General features: G+C 41.0%; 1 protein-coding gene across 1 annotated transcript in view; it reads right to left on the minus strand.

Annotated features, from left to right (window-relative positions):
* LOC106824407 (zinc finger protein 709-like) overlaps window positions 1-19529 on the minus strand; it is an 86622-nt gene that overhangs the window by 49145 nt on the left and 17948 nt on the right. The gene's annotated exons all lie outside the window — the stretch shown is intronic.

The following is a 19529-nucleotide window of genomic DNA, read 5'->3' on the forward strand; positions in this document are numbered from 1 at the left end:
GGTCTAGTGTGTATAGGAAACAACTTCCGCTGTTACTGCTGTTAGCCAGGATGTTTTCCTGATTCACCGTGACATCCACAGTGGCGTATTCAAAAAGAAGGACATGGGAGTTTGTTTCTCTGCTGCATTCTGCAGCGGCTGCCTTGACCTGGTTCTTCCGTGTGAGAAGGAGCACCTTCCTCCTGTCAGGAAGACTCTTAACTGTTACTTGTAGATGAACATGATTCTTCAAAAATATTTTTGATTGTGTTTGTGTTTAAAGGATATGAATTTTTTGTGAGACTAGTATTTCTGTAGTTTTATGGAAATATTTTATCAACTATCTTGTAATCCCTCATATGCTAACAAATATTATTGTTTTTTATTTTCTCAGAGGATATATTAAAATATTCTGTTAAAATTAATGGATTTTCAGATAAACTTGCAGTTTCCTTTATTTAATCATTGTACATTATGAGTCAGTATTATCATGTACACACAACTTCAGGTATTTTTCCCTCAGGCAAATTTTGTTTTTTATTCTTTTACAGTTCTTTTTCTCATGAAACTATTCTCAGATATTCTCAATACCAAAAACAAAAATCAGTTTTCTCAATGTCCTTTTCCAGTGACCCACAGGATTGCACCTGTTGTCAAAAGAGAGGTGTAATAAATTCTAGTAAGAATGACCATAAATGCTGAAGGACGGTGAGGCAGAAATGTAACAGGGTGCCCAAAAGGAATTCTTAGAAGGTTTTGATTTGTGTTGGATGATTTGATTGCTATTCAAGAAAGCAAGACATTTTTCTGTACTGACTGCTGTAAGGAGGTAAATTTTGTTCTATCATTGGTAATCATAATCATTTTTTTCTAGAAGGCAATAATTTAATGGAGCTAAACAATTTCAAGGAAGCTTCAGTCATATTAGTAAGAAGGGGGGAGTATTGGTCATTTTTACTATTTGGAATTTTATCTTTTTCCATTTTTAGAGATAGAGTTACGAAGTTCTCTTATAAATGTCTTGGTCATTATGGTTACCATTTACCTTTGATGAAGGAGGTGTGACATTTCTCTCTTCAGCAGGATAAGACTTGGCCTTGCAGTGAATGCAGGCCAGCTCCTGGCCCTCTGGAACAGCTTTTGCCTTTCTTATTTATTATCTAATCACTGATCTATTTCCTAAGGTGTGTTAGACACTTTTACCATAAAGTACCTCAGTTAAGTTATATAAATTCACTTCTTTAGTATACTACATAATATTTTAATATCTCCTTTATGACTCAACTGAAGCTTCTGAGTTTAGGTAAATTGTGAGACAATACAAACCTAGCAAGGGAGAGAGACAGGACCACTATGCCTGTCAAGCCTCTTTCTCAGAGACTATGCTCCTGATGCTAATATTTCAGCATCTCTCATATGCCATGCACTATAGGGTCACAACATACCTAATTTTGCACAAATAAGGCACAGTAGGATATGGATATAGTGGCATGAAACAAATGTTCTTACAATCATGGTGCTTATGTGTTTGTGGAAAAAGAGTGATGATTAACAAATGGTAAAGCTTTGGTTTGTAATACAGAAATAAGGGCTTTGAAGAAAAGTAAAAAAACAATGTGAGGTAATGGGAGGCTGAGGTGTGTGTATATCTGTTCTGTGAGGGTAGGAGTGAGTGAGGATGTCATTGTTGCCTGGGACTTCAGACTTCCTATTGATTTAGGCCACAGATAATTGCTTCCAATTAAACCTCAATTGTTAACTATTCAGCTTCCCATCAAGCTGTGAGAATCCCAACACATCTTGGATCTCTTCACATTTTTGGAGGCAATGCATACTGCACTTAGCCATCATTCTCAGACCCATTCACGCACTCACACGCAAATCTTCTACATTTCATTAGGGAGAATCTCAACAGCAAGACTTACAGCTGGTGCAAAGGTCAGTTCATCAAGCTCTCTTCCTGTGTCCTGGCTACTCCTTTGGGTTGAGGCCCTGGCCACCATGGGCTGAATCCTGGACCCTTGGACTAAACATGCCTCCTCCTGGTTGCCTATGGGCTTCTAGAACAGAGGGCTGCCTCCCCCAGCTGCCTGCTATACCCCATTGGAACATCAAATTCTGGCCACTCATTGGGCTTTGTTAGAAACGGGCCTTCCCAGGACAGGAGCCTGGTCTCCTGCATGCCCACATTCCTGTCACATCACGGATAGGGGTGCCTCCCAACAGTGGCTCGGCATGGGCACAAGTGCCTCTTTGCTAAAATGGAAATGGTACCTTCAGGAATGGGCTAAACCTGACATGGCAGGTCTTTCTAAATTATAGGAGGTTGTGACTTCCCCTGTTAGTCCCCTGCCCGTGGACATTGAGGAACTGGTGACAGCACCGATTTCCCAAGACTGATGACCTCGGGTAGCCCCTGGGAAGAGCTGATGGAATGACAACCGGAGTCTCTTTACTTCACAGAGAGCAATGCCACCACTGTACATGGGGGAGCCCCATGGAGAGCAGTAGTGTACCATCCCACCAGCGCTGCCACGCTTAGCAAAGATGGCAAGTCAGGGTTGGCTCACCTTGCTGAGCTGGTGGCAGTACAAATGGCTGTGCAGAACACTGTTGCTCATGACAAGTCTCTTGATTTTTTTTTTTTATTGAGTTCATAATAGTTTACAACATTGTGAAATCTCAGTTGTACATTATTACATGTCCATCACCATATCAGTGCTCCCCTTCACACCCTGTGCCCACCCCCAGCCCCCTTCCCCCAGTAACCACTGAAGTGTTCTCTTTGTCCATGTCTTCGTTTATCTTCCACACATGACGGAAATCATGTGTTTGTCTTTCTCTGGCTTATTTCACTTAACCTAATATCCTCCAGCTCCATCCATGTGGTTGTGAATGGGACGATTTTGTCTTTGTTATGGCTAAGTAGTATTCCATTGTGTGTATATATATCTCTCTCACATCTTCTTTATCCAATCATTAGTCACTGGGCGCATGAGTTGCTTCCACATCTTGGCTATTGTGAATAATGCTGCAATGAACATAGGGGTGTATAAGTTGCTTTGAATTGTTGATTTCAAGTTCATTGGATAGATCCCCAGCAGTGGAATAGCTGGGTCGTATCGTATTTCTATTTTTTTAGTTTTTTGAGGAATCTCCGTACTGTTTTCCATAGTGGTTGCACCAGTTTGCATTCCCACCAGCAGTGTATGAGGGTTCCTTTTTCTCCACAACTTCTCCAACATTTATTTTTTGTCTTAGTGATTATAACCAATTTAATGGGTGCAAAATGATATCTTAGTGTAACTTTGATTTACATTTCCCTGATGATTAATAATGAACATCTTTTCATATGTCTATTGGCCATTGATTCACGCTTCCGCCTGTCACCACTGGGTGGGGGTCAAGAGCTGTGTGTTCTGAGCCTGCTGTGATCTGCAGGGCCAACTCCCAGGTGCTGGCCTGGGGTTCCCGGGAAGGGGGAGGGAAGCTTGCTTTCTCCTGCATGATCTCAGGGCCTTCTTGCTCTGCCGTTGCTATCTGCTCTCCTGGGGTGTTTGCTTGATGAAGACACCCCAATGATAGCTAGTCACTTCGGGGGGGTGCTTTCCCCCAGGCTGTAAGGGACCTTGGAGATCTATGGTGCCCCCGTGGAGGGCTGCCACTCCCTCCCTGCTTTCCTCCTGGTGGCAGCACCATGGATGTGTGGTTTTATTTCTCAAATCTCCATCTTTTCCATTGATCTGTAGGTCTATTCTTGTGTCAGCACCACACTATCTCATGGACCATTGCTTAGTATAAACTTTTGAAATCTTAGTCCAGCCAATTTGTTATTTTCAAGTATGGTTTGACTAGTCTGACTCCCTGAATTCTATATAAATTTATACACCTTGACAATTTCTATAAAAAATCACTGGGAATATGATAAGCATTGTGTTGACTCCTGATCATTTTGGGAAGCAATGCTATTTCAACAATGTTAAGTCTTCTGATCTATGAAATTTGGATGTTTTCCAACTTACTGATACCTTTTTTTGTTTCTGTCAATGATGATTATACTTTTCATAGTATTTGTTTTGTACTTTTCTTGTTAAATTTATTCCTAAGTATCTTATTCTTTTGATGCTACTGTAAATGCATTTGTTTCTTAATTTTTACATTGTTCATTGCAAGTTAGAAATGCTTTTTTTTATATTTTGATCTTGTATCCTACAACATTGCAGAACACAATTAGAAATTCTAATAGTCTTTTTTTGTGGATTGATTAGAGTTCTCTATAAGCATATGTAAGGATGGAAAAATGTAGCTTCTTCCCCTGCTAGGTTTTTTGACGAGTCTAAAAATTAAATTGATGTAAGACATATTAACAGGAAAAGACAGATTTAATTTCCTACCTATGGGAGACTCAGAAAAATGAGACTCAAAGAAGTGACCAGAGCAGGAAGCTTTTATACCTTTTAGATAAAGGAACAATATATTTGGTAAGAATTAAGGCAGAGGAGTTTAAGCTGGTTGTAGTAAATGCAAATAACAAGGTTTGTTTATATAACCTCAGCCCTAAATTCCCTGTCTCTGATGATAAGGTTGCCTTCTCCCCTCCTGGTTCAAAGAGGGTACCTTTACATGAGAGACTCATCTCTTGCTTTCAAGGGGGACAAAGGAGGGTCAGAGTGTCCTTCTTGTGATGGCTGTTTCTCAGCCTTTAATTCAAAATAATCCATAGGCCAATGTGCCATATCTTGGGAGTACCATATTCTGAACTTCTACACAAGATACCTCATCCAGAATTAGAGTTTTACATCTTCCTATCTAATCTGCTTGTATTTTATTCCCTTTTCTTGTCTAATGGTTTTGGCTAAAATATCCAGTACATTCTAGAATAGAAGTGGCAAGATCAGACATCTTTTTGGGCCAAGCTGGTGGCGCAGTGGTTAAGTCCACACATTCTGCTTTGGTGGCCTGGGGTTCGCTGGGTTGGATCCTGGCTGCGGACCTATGCACTGCTTGACAAGCCATGCTGTGGTAGGCGTCCCACATATAAAGTAGAGGAAGATGGGCACGGATGTTAGCTCAGAGCCAGTCTTCCTCAGCAAAAAGAGGAGGATTAGTGGCAGATGTTACCTCAGGGCTAATCTTCCTCAGAAAAAAAAAGATCAGACATCTTTCTTTGGTTCCTTATCTTCACGCAAAAACATACCCGTCTTTCACCATTAAATATAATATTAGCTGTGGGTTTTCCATAGATGCTCATTATGAAGTAAGGAAATTTTCTTCTGTTTGTAGTAGCTGAGTGTTTTAATCATGAAAGGGTATTGGATTTTGTCAGTTATTTTCCCTGAGTCAATGAAATGATCTTGCCATTCTGGCTTTTTACTCTATTGATATCCTTTATTACATTAATGGATTTTGAGATGTTAACCTTTCATCTCTGAAATAAAGACACTTCATCATGGTATGTAATTTTTATATGTTTCAGATTGGGCTTCCTAGCAAGCTCAATTTTTTTCTGTTTTTTTGAGGTGTTTTTGGTTTGCGAGGTTTTTTTTTTCTATAAAGATTGGCCCTGAGCTAACATCTATTGCCAATCTTGTTTTTTCTTCTCCCCAAAGCCCCGTGGTACATAGCTGTATATTCTAGTTGTAGATCCCTCTAGTTTGCTTTGTGGGAGACCACCTCAGCACGGCTTGATGAGCAGTGTTAGTCCATGCCCAGGATCTGAACTGGTGAAACCCTGGGCCACTGAAGCAGAGCATGTGAACTTAACCACTCGACCACAGGACTGGCCCTGTTGAGGTTTTTTGCATTCATATTCACAAAAGAAATCGAGGTGTAGTTTTTTCTGAAATACACTTGTTGGTTTTGGTATCAGAGTAGTGCCTCAAAAAAAGCGTGAAGTGTTTTCTCCATTTTTTTAGAAGAGTTTGTAAAGAATCCATAATAATCCTTCTTTGAGTGTTTCGGGGAATTCTGAGTTGACGCCATCTGGGCCTAGACTTAATTTTTTTGTTTACTAATTCAACCACTTCACTTATTATAGTTCTATTCGGATTTTTCAGTTACTCTTGAGTTAGTTTCAGTAGTTGTTGTCTTTCAAGGAATGTATGCATTTCTTCAGTTGCCATACAATTGTTCATTGTATTCCTTAACATCCTTTTCATTTCTGAAGTCAGTAGTAATATCCCTCTTTCTTCCTGTTTGTATTAATTTGAATCTTCACCCTTTTTCTCTAGATCATTCTAGCTAAACATTTGTCAATTTGTTAATCTTTTTATAGAACCCACTTTTGGTTTCATTGATTTTTTCTGTGGTTTTTTTATTCCTCATTTCATTAATTTCTGCTCTAATTTTTATTATTTCCTTTTCTGCTTGCTTTGGGTTTCCTGCCTCATCCTTTCAAATATGTTAAGGTGAAAGAGTGGTTTATTGATTTGAGATCTCTCCTTTGCTATAGGCATTGATGGCTATAAATCTTTTTCTATATTGTGTCTGAGATGCAGCCCATAAACATTGACCCTTTTGGCATTGTATAATGTCCTTCAATATCTCTATTGATATTATTTGTTTTCAAGTCATTTGGCTGGAGATTAGGATCCTCTCTCTGGCTATCTTGTGGTGGCTGTTTACAGATGTATCTTTCCTGTGGTCTTACTTTCAATCTACTTGTATCTTTGAATCTAAAGTGTATATAGCATCTATTTAGATCATAATGTATGTTTTTAATCTGAGGTGACAGTCTCTTCCTCCTGTTTGGATAATGTAATCCATTCATATTTAGTACTATTGACATACTTACAATTACACCTGCCATTTTACTTTTTGTTTTTTGCAATTCTTACCTTTTTTTTAGTTTCTCTACTCTTCCTTATAGCTTTCTATTACATTAAATGAATATTTTCCAATGTAGCATTTTAATTTTTAAATGGCTTTTCCACTACATTCTTGAAGGTTTTTTTTAGGGGTCACTCTGCTGTTTAACATATACTTCTTAATTTGTAAGAATGAGCTTTGATTCCCGTGATACATAGAAATGTTACTCATGTATAGCTCTATTCTCTTATGCCATTTTTGTGGTATTGTTATGCAGATTATATCTATTAACAATATAACCAATAATACCTAGTTACACTAATTTCTTTACCATTTGTAGTCATTTCCTTAGCCCCATACAGCTTGGATCCCATCATGACTTTTGTGCATTTAGTGGTAAACACATTACACGTGTATTACAATTCTATACACTATAGTCCCAACAACACTTTACATACATAGTATTTTATATAATTCCTTTGATATCAGTTAAGATAGGAGAAAATGTGTACTTATTCTGTCTCTTATGATTACATAATTACTTATATTGGTGTTTGTTTCTCTGTATTGATATGATTTACCATCTGGGGTCATTTGCTGTCAGCCTATGAAACCCTTCAGTAATTCAGGCATGGCAGTTGGCTGTCAAAATAGTCTCTCAGTTTTGTTTATCTGGGAAAGCCTTTGTTTCATGTTCATTTTTTACATGATAGTTTTGGTGAATATAGGATTGTTTTGTGCACCTTGAATATGTTATCCCTCTACCTTTTGACCTCCCTTTTTTTCTGCTGAGAGGTCACCTGTTAATTTTACTGGGGTTTCCTGGAAGAGCTGGGTTGTTTTTTCAATTGTCTTTTCCTCGTGTATGGTTTCTACTTTCCTGTATCTTTGTATTTCTCATAATTTTGTTGCAAATCAGATATTACAAGTAAAATATTGTAGTAACCCTAGGTACTGGTCTCTTTTTCAGGGGTTTTATATTGTAATTTGCTTATTTATTTCTTCAGTGACTTCCTGGATTGTTTTAGTGAGGTCTGTTTCCCCCATACAGAGTGAAACCTCTGATACAGTTTCTAAGGTAGGGCACAGCTTTGGGTGAGCCCACTGTCATGAGACAATGGCATTGGTAGGGCTCTCTGCCTCTTTTATGGACCACACCCAGTGGTTAAACTCCATTAATTGCTGGCTGATTGCTCTATTGTTATCTCTGTAGATGAGGATACCAAAATGGAGTAACATATGTCAGGACTTCTAAAATGGAGCTGGAAGGCCATTAAGGAAGGGAGGCTTATGCACATCCACAGCCAGGTGTGGACTGAACTTTTGAAATTTGCCTGGCCACAGAAACCATATTCCGGAACAATTCTTCTTCCAGAAATGAGCAAACTGCTTAGGAACAACTTAAGAGTCAATCACTTACTAGCATGTTAGTTCTTTCTTTGCCAGAATTAATCATTAATTGTTCAAGACAACTTATGTAAGCTTGTGGTCTTGCTTTTATAAATATCTGCTGACTTCTTTGTCCACTTCAGGGCATGTTTGAGTTTCTACTCAAATGTGAGCTTCTTTTTTTTTCTGCTTTATCTCCCCAAATCCCCCCCGTACATAGTTGTATATCTTAGTTGCAGGTCCTTCTAGTTGTGGCATATGGGACGCCACCTCAGTGTGGCCTGACGAGTGGTGCCATGTCCGCACCCAGGATCCAAACTGGCAAAACCCTGGGCCGCCACAGCGGAGCACGCGAGCTTAACCACTTGGCCATGGGGCCGGCCCCAAATGTGAGCCTCTTGAATTGCAATTCCCAGGATACAATAAACTTCTTGCTTCTCTTGCAGTTCATCTCAACTTATTAATTCTCCTTTTATGATATCAGAATTGGGATCCAGAGTGACTGGACTCTGACTCTGGCACTGCTGTGTGAACATGAGCAAGGCCCTTAAAGAGTCCTTTGAACCCTTTCATCTCCTCCCAGCGGCCCCAGCTCTCTTGGTAAGTCCTCCTGGACTTGTACCTCCTGTCCATTGGTGGGGTTAAGTCTTTATTTGGGTGTGTTTTGTGCCAGCTTTGTAGGGAAATCTGTTCCCTTTTGTCTCTTAGGACTTTGTTTGATTAGTATGTACAAATGGGAAGTCCATCCTCTAAGGGAGTTGCCCTTGGGCAACTCCCCTCTGGGACTCCTGCTGGATTTATGTTTAAAGAATATGGTCCTTCGACATTTAGATTCTTGTCCCACTAGACCCACATCGGTTGGGATGATTTAAGGCTTCATTGGCCTAAATGGGGCTCCTTTGAAATTTCTGAATTGGTTTACTTGCACCCTTAATAGGAAAAAGCCTGTGGAACAGTAGGGAAGCAGAATTTGCCACCTCAGGATGTGTCTTTTTGCTATGAGGATTCTTTTTGGCTGGTTATTTTTTTAAAACTGCAGGCATGGAAGAAGCTCTGAAAACCAAGTAGAAGTTACCATTTGTAAGAGACATTTACATTTGTAAGGGAAATCTCCATTTGTAAAGGTGTCTCCCTCTCTGTACCAGGAAGAGGGGGAGATGACTTTATCTCTAGAAACTCTCATAGATGCAGAAGGCTAGGACTTAAATCTGCATAATAACCTTATCTTATTTACTGTCCTTTTCTGGTAATTTCCCATAACCAACTCCTCCCACCTCCAACATCCTCCTTTGTCTTTAGCTGAAGATGGTATTTAAGATGACAACCTCAGCCATTCCCGGAGTTACCCAGTTTTCCCGGGCTTCTCCCATGTATACATGTCATAAAGCTTTGTTTGATTTTCTCCTCTTACTGTGTTTCATGTCAATTTAATTCATAGCCCAGCCAGAAGGACCTAGAGGGTAGAGGATTTGTCTTCCTCCCCTACAGAACCAACAAATTGAAAGCTTATTTTAATTGGCCTCTCAAGACCAATAAATGAAACAGCAAATAAGTTGCTTCCCCGAAAGCTCTTAATTCTAAACTTACTGAAGCCAATTCAGATCTCTCTCAAAGACTTGCTGAGCTTGAAAAGTCAGCCAAGTCTTCCTCTGCTGCTACAACTGCTTCGGCTTCTTGTCCACGTCTTTCTCACCTCCTCTTCTTAGCTGGACTTCCTTTTTACAATGACCCTGAGGCTCCTCTTGATCACCTCCCATTTGCCCTTTTAAGGTTAAGATAGAAGACAGAAATAACCTCTTAGTCTCCTACAGCCCTTGGACAAAATCTGAGGAGTTAGCTCTAACTAAGGGATTCCCCAACCCCAAGGGAGACCCCCATTAAATTTACCAAATAATTCTTGTTAACTATTGAAAATTATCATCCCTGCCATTCAGACCCCTATCAGCTAATCCACATGCTTGTTGGAGAAGAGAGAGCCAAAGAATGCTTCTCTAAAGCAGGAAGGAACAGCCCCATGGAAGGTTTTTCTAAACAAGGTAAAGGAGCTCTATGGGATGTCCATAAATTAGCCAAGAGGCTTCATGACAAAATGCCTGCTGTTTTCCCCAAAATTATTGATTGGAAAAAGGATTCAACAATGTGTACAAAATCTGATGAATCCTTGTTTGATTATTTTTACAAATTTAAAAGGCATTTAAACAGTACTCTGGAATCGATCACATTAATTATGAAACTTTCTTCCTGTTTAACTCAACTTTTGTCAATGGGTTGGAGGATGAACTTGCTACCCTTGGAAAAAGACACCCTCTTCACTGGGCCACTATGGAAACACATGATTTAGTCAGACTGGCTGAACAGTTTTCTGAAACAATTGAGAAAGCAGCCAAAAAGAACGCAGCTCAAGCTTAGATGTTCGAATTCAGGCCACACAGTCTGCAAATTCAGATGCAACAACTAACTTGTTAGCCTCCTCAGACCAACAATACCCTTATAAAGGGTGTGTGTAATTACTGTAAAAAACCCAGTCAGGCCCCGTGGCTGAGTGGTTAAGTTTGTGCGCTCCACCTGAGCGGCCCAGGGTTTTGCCAGTTTGGATCCTGGGTGTGGACATGGCACCGCTCATCAAGCTATACTGAGGCGGTGTTCCCACATAGCATAACCGGAGGCACTCACAACCAGAATATACAACTATGTACTGGAAGAGCTTTGGGGGGATGAAGAAGGAGAAAAGAAAAAGAAGAAGATTGGCAACAAATGTTAGCTTAGGTGCCAATCTTTTTTTTTTAAAAAAAGACCCAGTCATTGAAGAAAAGATTCTTATAAGCTAAAGAAGAAAAATCAGGCCCCCTGGCAAGAACCTCAGTGTCAACCGTCCTTTCTCAATTGGAGAACCTTATGATCTTTTCAACAATAGGGCTGCTCCAAAGACTCAAAGGGGACATTCCCTTTTTCCCCTAACCAATTCTTTGCGGCAAACTGATCTGATTATTGGAGATGAGGTCAGCAAAGCCTTCATCAACACCAGGGCCACCTTATTGGTCCTCAACCCCACCAGCCTTTCTTGTCTTCTTCCTCAGAGTTCAGAAATTATACTCATGGTGAGTGTTTCAAATTACCCCATGACTGTCGTTAAGTCACTCCCAAGTCCTTTCTAATTAGGCCCAACGTCAGGATCTCACCCATTCTTATTAGTTCCTTCTGCTCCCATACATTTACTTCGGAAAGATCTCCTTGCAACTGCTAAGCCAGTATCTCTTTCTCTCCAGATGGGGAAATATTTCTTGAATTGAGAAACCTTAGGTACCCTAATCATTCTTTAAAAGATGATCCTGAGCTCATAATGGTTACCATCCCTATTTTACCCACTCAAGTCAATAGGCAAGAAAATCCTACCTTAGATGACATTCCTGATTATCTCTGGCCAAAAACCTACACAGACATTGGTCATACTCATTTTGCTGTTCCAATAAAGATTGAAGTGGATCCAAATAAGCCTTTACCTAATATTATATACCGAAACAACTCAAGGTTTTAAGGTTATAATTGAAGAATAACTGAAACAAGCGCTCATTATTCCCTGCATGAATGTTTGCAATACTCCCATCCTTCCTGTACATAAGCCTCATGGAAGAAGATGAAGATTAGTACACGATTTGAGAGTTATTAATAACACTGTAATACCTAGACAGCCTGTTGTCCCTAGCCCTCCTGCCTTACTGTCTCCTGTTCCTCCAGATAGCAAATCCTTTAAGGTTGTAGACCTTTCTAGTGCCTTCTGTGGCATCCCTATAGATCCTGATGGCCAATTTTTATTTTTTTACTTGGGATGGACAGCAATATGCATGCACCATCGTGCCCCAAGGTTAGACTGAAGGCCCCAACTACTCTCAGAGTTTAAAGGCAAATATAGCAGAGGTAACCTTTTCCAAAAATTCTACCTTATGACAATATGTGATCTCCTCCTTTGCTCAGCATCAAAGAAGGCGTGTAACAGATGGAGTACAGCTCCTAAGGGAACTTGCTTCCAAGGGACACAAAGTCTCTAAGCACAAAATAAATATTTATGGCATTTAATATCCAATCAACGATTGATCTTCAATCCAGATAGGATAAGAGGAATCCTTTCTTTCTCCATTCCCCAGAATAAAAGACAATTGGTTATTGTAGAAACTGGATTCCCAACTCTTCATGGTGGCTCAACCCTCACACTCTCTATTTAAATGTTAACCAACCAGGACCCCCCAAGTGGACTGAAGAAGATCAAAACACCTTTGAGACTATTAAGCAGAGTCTCCTTGACACCCCAGCCTTAGGGCATCCTAACTACAAATTGCCCTTTGTCCTTTTTGTCCATGAGAAAGAAGGAAATGCGTTAGCATCCTTTGTCAATAGGGTGGAGGGCAATATAGGCGAATAGTCTATTTCAGCCAACAACTAGGCCCTGTACCTAAAGGACCACCTGCCTTCATGAGGGCCTTTGCTGCAAGAGCACTTCTCTTTAAAATGGCTGAAAAAATTGTTATAGGTTCTCCTCTGACTATTTACGTACCCCACTCACTGGAAGCCCTTCTTAATTCTCAATATGCTCAGCACCTCTCTGCCAGCAGACTAACCCCCTATGAGCTTTTTCTTCTATCTTTGCCAAATGTCACTCTTGATGAGGATTTTTAGGCTGCTTAATTTTAAAATGGTTTATGATGAGGATTTTTAGGCTGGTTAGTTTTAAAACTACAGATGAGATTCAGGCTCCAAGGAGTGGAATTTGTTTGCCCCTTTGTTGGGAAATATTTACATTTCTAAGGGAAACCTCTATCTGTGAAGATGCCTCCCTCTCTGTGCCAGGAAGAAGGGGGATGGTCTTATCTCTAGAAGCTCTTAATCAATGCCAGAGGCAAGAACTTAAGTGGGTTACTGTCTGGCAACCTCATGTAACTGACCTCCCCCCCCCCCCAACAAATCCTCCTTTGTCTTTAGCTGAGTATAAAATTCAAGCGGTGACTTCTGCCATTTACTCAATCCGGTTTGATTCTTATCTAAAAGTGGGACCGCCAAATGGCCAGACCATACGGGCACTGATACCATTTTAACTTTTTTACATATTCTTTGTCTTGTAAAGAGATAACTCACATACCTATGCCTTAAATTTAGCCTTACTCTCCACCCAACTTTGCAGCAGCAGCAGCAGAGGCAGCAGAAGCGGCAGCAGCAACATGCCGGCAGCAGCTCTGCCTGCCCATGGGTCCTGTCTCCATGCCAGCAGCGGCAGCAGCAGCTCCCCATGCCAGCAGCATCTCTGACTGCCCGTGGGTCCTGTCCCCACGCAGCAGCCTGACTGCCCATGGGTCCTGTCCCCATGCCGGCAGCAGCAGGAGCTCTGACTGCCCGTGGGTCTTGTCCCCACGCACCAGCTCTGCCTGCCCATGGGTCCTGTCCCCATGCTATTCCACACTATTCTCTAAATAAAAGAGCACTCCTGCCAGACCTTGAGAGTCTAAGAAATCTTTCTTTCAACTACTCCTCGGCTCTTTCGACTCCTCGGCTCACCGACCCCACATCAACTCTTACTGCTGTTCCCTTAATCCAGCCACTCTCCTCCCATTGCATTTTTTTTTTTATTAAGATTATGATAGTTTACAACCTTGTGAAATTTCAGTTGTATATTATTGTTAGTCATGTTGTGGGTACACCACTTCACCCTTTGTGCCCTCCCCCCACACCCTCCTTTCCCCTCGTAACCACCGATCAGTTCTCCTTGTCTATATGTTAACTTCCACCTATGAGTGGAGTCATATAGAGTTTGTCTTTCTCTGTCTGGCTTATTTCACTTAACATAATACCCTCAAGGTCCATCCATGTTGATGTGAATGGGACGATTTTGTCCTTTTTTATGGCTGAGTAGTATTCCATTGTGTATATATACCATATCTTCTTTATCCAATCATCAGTTGCTGGGCACTTAGGTTGGTTCCACGTCTTGGCTATTGTAAATAATGCTGCAATGAACATAGGGGTGCTTGGGACTTTTGGAATTGCTGATTTCAGGTTCTTAGGATACCCAGTAGTGGGATGGCTGGGTCATAAGGTATTTCTATTTTTAACTTTTTGAGAAATCTCCATACTGTTTTCCATAGTGGCTGCACCAGTTTGCATTCCCACCAACAGTGTATGAGGATTCCTTTTTCTCTACAACCTCTGCAACATTTGTCACTCTTGGTTTTGGATATTTTTGCCAATCTAACGGGTGTAAGGTGATATCTTAGTGCAGTTTTGATTTGCATTTCCCTGATGATTAGTGATGATGAGCATCTTTTCATTGTCTATTGGCCATCGTTATATCTTCTTTGGAGAAATATCTGTTCATGTCCCCTGCCCATTTTTTTTTTTTTTTTAAGATTTTATTTTTTCCTTTTTCTCCCCAAAGCCCCCCGGTATATAGTTGTACACTCTTAGTTGTGGGTCCTTCTAGTTGTTGCATGTGGGACGCCGCCTCAGCGTGGCTTGATGAGCAGTGCCATGTCCGTGCCCAGGATTCGAACCGACGAAACACTGGGTCGCCTGCAGCGGAGCACGCGAACCTAACCACTCGGCCACGGGGCCAGCCCCCTGTCCCCTGCCCATTTTTTGATCAGGTTGTTTGATTTTTTTGTTGTTGAGCTGTGTGAGTTCTTTATATATTATGGAGATTAACCCTTTGTCAGATAAGTAGCTTGCAAATATTTTTTCCCAATTAGTGGGCTGTTTTTTTTGTTTCAATCCTGTTTCCCCTTGCCTTGAAGAAGCTCTTTAGTCTGATGCAGTCCCATTTGTTTATTCTTTCTATTGTTTCTCTCATGTGAGGGGTTATGGTATCCAAAAAGATTCTTTTGAAATTGATGTCAAAGAGTGTACTGCCTATCTTCTCTTCTAGAAGACTTATTGTTTCAGGCCTAATCTTTAGGTCTTTGATTCATTTTGAGTTTATTTTGGTGTGTGGTGAAAAAGAATGGTCAATTTTCAATCTTTTACATGTGGCTGTCCAATTTTCCCAGCACCATTTGTTAAAGAGACTTTCTTTTCTCCATTGTAGGCCCTCAGCTTCTTTGTCGAAGATTAGCTATCCATAGATGTGTGGTTTTATTTCTGGGCTTTTAATTCTGTTCCATTGGTCTGTGCACCTGTTTTTGTACCAGTACCATGCTGTTTTGATCACTGTAGCTTTGTAGTATGTTTTGAAATCAGGGATTGTGATGCCTCCGGCTTTGTTCTTCTTACTCAGGATTGCTTTAGCAATTCGGGGTCTTTTCTTGCCCCATATGAATTTTAGGATTCTTTGTTCAATTCTGTAAAGAATGTCATTTGGATTCTGATTGGGATAGTGTTGAATCTGTAGATTGCTTTAGGTAGTATGGACATTTTAACTATGTTTATTCTTCCAATCCATGTGCATGGAATGTCTTTCCATCTCTTTATGTCGTCATCAATTTCTTTCAAGAAAGTCTTGTAGTTTTCATTGTATAAATCTTTCACTTCCTTGGTTAAATTTATCCCAAGGTATTTTATTCTTTTCGTTGCCATTGTGAATGGGATTGAGTTCTTGAGTTCTTTTTCTGTTAGTTCATTGTTAGTGTATAGAAATGCTACTGATTTACGTATGTTGATTTTATACCCTGCAACTTTGCTGTAGCTGTTGATTGTTTCTAATAGTTTTCCTATGGATTCTTTGGGATTTTCTATATATAAGATCATGTCATCTGCAAACAGCGAGAGTTTTACTTCTTCATTGCCTATTTGGATTCCTTTTATTTCTTTTTCCTGCCGAATTGCTCTGGCCAACACCTCCAGTACTATGTTGAATAGGAGTGGTGAAAGTGGGCACCCTTCTCTTGTTCCTGTTCTCAGAGGGATCGTTTTCAGTTTTTGTCTGTTGAGTATGATGTTGGCTGTGGGTTCTCCCATTGCCTTTTGATGACACACCTCATGACTGTTTTACTTTGACAGACCAATAATTGGTCCCCAGGCTGGACTTATAAGAAATCCCACTGGAAAATGCTGACATAGTGTGGTTTACTAATGCATCTTCTCTGAAAGACGAAAATAGCAAATATAAGGTGGGCTTTGCAATTGTGTCTTTAATAGAAACAATAGACACTAGTCCTTTACCAATGGCCACCTCTACACAACTAGCTGAACTTATAGCCCTAACTCGAGCCTGTTATCCAGCCAAAGGGAAAACTGCCAATATCTATGCGGAGAGCAGATGTGCCTTTGGAGTAACTCATGACTGCGGCATGCTTTGGAAACAAAGAGGATTCCTAACCTCTACAGGTCAAAAGATGAAAAACAGCTCCTATATGTTAGATCTTTTAGAAGCCATTCAGAAACTGAAATCTTTAGGAACAATAAAGATTCCTGGACATTCTAAGGTGAACACAGAGGAAAGTAAAGGTAATCATTTTGCTGATTCAGCTGCAAAAAATGCAACTCTCTGAGATTACAAACCTCATTTGAATTTGCCCTAAAACCAACATTACTCTTAATCCTATCAGAGATTAAAAAAATAAATTAATGGAAGCCCAACATTTGGTTACCAAACAGGAAAAGAGAAAATGGACAGAAGAAGGTTTCATATGTGAAGGGAAGAAAAATTTATGGTACGCTCCTAATGGCTGTCTTCTCCTGCATGATCACCCCCAGGAACGCATCCTAAGCTCTGCTCATCATTTCACTCACTGGGATACTGATAAGATGGTGCTGTGGGGAAAACAATATTAGGAAACCAATACGTAAAATGCCTTTGAGGGTTTATCAAAGATGCCATATATGTCCTAAACAGAACCCTGGAGAGCCCAACCACAGTTCCATAGGCCATTTCCTTGACTTTCTGGATCCTTTGAGACATGGGAGTGGGACTTCATCCAACTACCACCATCTCCAGGATATGACTAGGTTTAGTAATGGTCTGCATGTTTTCCCACTGGACTGAAGCATTCCTATGCTGCAAGGCAACAGGTCACAGTGTAAGTAAAATTCTCCTGGAAAAGATGATACCTACCTGCAGTGTCCCCTCAGAGCCTCACAGCAGTCCAGGACCTCATTTTACAGGTCAAACCATACAATCTGTGTGTAAAATCTGGCCCATTTTACATTTTCATTGTGTGTATCATCCTCAATCCTCTTGTCTTGTTGAAAGAACTAATGGAATCATAAAAACTCAATTGGCCAAACTCAGAATCTTTTAATCTCCCATGGATGAAAGCCTTGCCTTTGGTATTATTTAACCTTAGGTCCACACTTTTTGGGAAGCACAAACTTTCCCTATTTTGAATCATCAAAGGGTGACATATGAGATTAGATCGAGGACTACATGAGCCTGTCCTGCTTAAAGTAGATATTCTGACCTACTGCAAGGAGCTCACAAGGCTCTTAAGGATAATACTGCTCTAGTAGAAAAATCTTTTCACAGGGTGATCCTGGGAGACAAAAAGGTACATCACCAGAGTCTTCACAAAGATACCTTCTCCAGGATGCCCTATAACCATGATGGAAAGCACCATACCACGTATTGTTGACCAATCCCTGTGCAGCCAAACTTCAGGGCATGGATTCATATTTCTCATAAAGGCACCCTCACCTCACTGGACCTCTCACCCACTGGAGACCTCAAATTAAAAATATCTCATGCTGCTCTTCACCTGGATGAGAAGCTGATGACATCTGAGGTAGACAGCTGTCCCCAGAATCTGGACCAGGCCAGTATTCATGCATCACCTATCTGAACTTTTTGGCATTCTTTTCCTCTTTGCTGGAATTCTAACGTTCCTTGTCCTCCTACACACCGTAGGCATTCTGTGTTGGTGGTAACATGTTTGCCTTATTACTGACCTCTGTGCTTTTCCCACCATCCATTTTCCCAGTCCCTAATTCCTGGGATAAAAATGCTGTAAAACAATTCTCCCAATCCCTAGCCTCCTCTAGCAACCTATCTGGTTGCTAGATCTGTCATCACCAACCTTCCAATAGTTTTAGGGGAATAAACGATCCTATTGCTGCACGAACTTACAATTTCACTTTTATCCCTAATTTTATCATAAATCAGACAACCTGGCCTTCCACCTTTACGTACAGAGTTCATCTTTGTCCCCTTAAACAGCAAGATCAGCCCTGCTTTTCTCTAACCCCTTTCAAGGAATGCTTGACTGCCTCTAAATATGCTCCATCCATGCCCCTCCATGAACTCCCACACTCATACATGTGGCTCTATAAAAAATGTCATCAGAGAGGCCATAATTGTTCCCCGATTAATATCATGATGTGCAACTCCTGTCTGGAAGACCTTCTTCCAGAAGACTGATGACATTGTAGACCGTCTAGAGAATGACACTCTTCCCATATGCACACACAAGACAGAGCTCTGGTTCACTCCTGTGCTACCTTCTTTATCTGTAAATGAGTCTTTGAGTAATCAAACATGGGCTGGTGTTCTTTGCCCCTTCAGGATATTTTGTGTGTGTGTGTGAGATTGGCCCTGAGCTAACATCTGTTGCCAATCTTCCTCCTTTTGCCTGAGGAAGATTGTTGCTGAGCTAACATCTGTGCCAATCTTCCTTTATTTTATGTGGGATGCCACCACAGCATGGCCTGACCAGCGGTGCTAGGTCCATGCCTGGGATCTGAACCTGTGAACCCTGGGCTGCTGAAGCAGAGCACACAAACTTAAGCACTATGCCACTGGGCCGGCCCCCAGGATATATTTTTATATGGGAATATCATAGAAAACCATGGGCATTTGACTGGCCAGATAGCTGACAAATGGGTGGTACCTGTCTCCCAGGCCAATTAACCACTCCTTTTATTAAACTGATCTCTGGACTGATTCTACGCAGAAAACTCAAAAGAAAAGGGCCCTCTCTATCTTAGAGGACTATCCTGATGAAGATCCCTCTTTTTTTTTCGAGGAAGATTAGCTCTGAGCTAACCTCTGCCACCAACACTCCTCTTTTTTGCTGAGGAAGACTGGCCCTGAGCTAACATCCATGCCCATCTTCCTCTACTTTACATGTGGGATGCCTGCCACAGCATGGCTTGACAAGCAGTGCATAGGTCTGCACCCTGGATCCTAACCAGCAAACCCCAGGCCGCTGAAGCGGAACGTGAGAACTTAACCGCTGTGCCACTGGGCTGGCCCCAAGATCCTTCTGAATATGAAGACAATAGTTGTGTTCTTACTCAAGGCTGTGACCTGCCTGCTGGTTATTCAGGACATATAGGACATTATTTCCTTAGGAGTCTTTTCTTGGTTAGGAGTTGGCATGTTCCAAATGGACCTGATGATGAGGAATCTTACCAGAATTGTCAGTGCAGCTGCTCCCTCTACG

The sequence above is a fragment of the Equus asinus genome, chromosome 20 (assembly GCF_041296235.1).
Source record: "Equus asinus isolate D_3611 breed Donkey chromosome 20, EquAss-T2T_v2, whole genome shotgun sequence".
NCBI classification, from domain to species: Eukaryota; Metazoa; Chordata; class Mammalia; order Perissodactyla; family Equidae; genus Equus; species Equus asinus.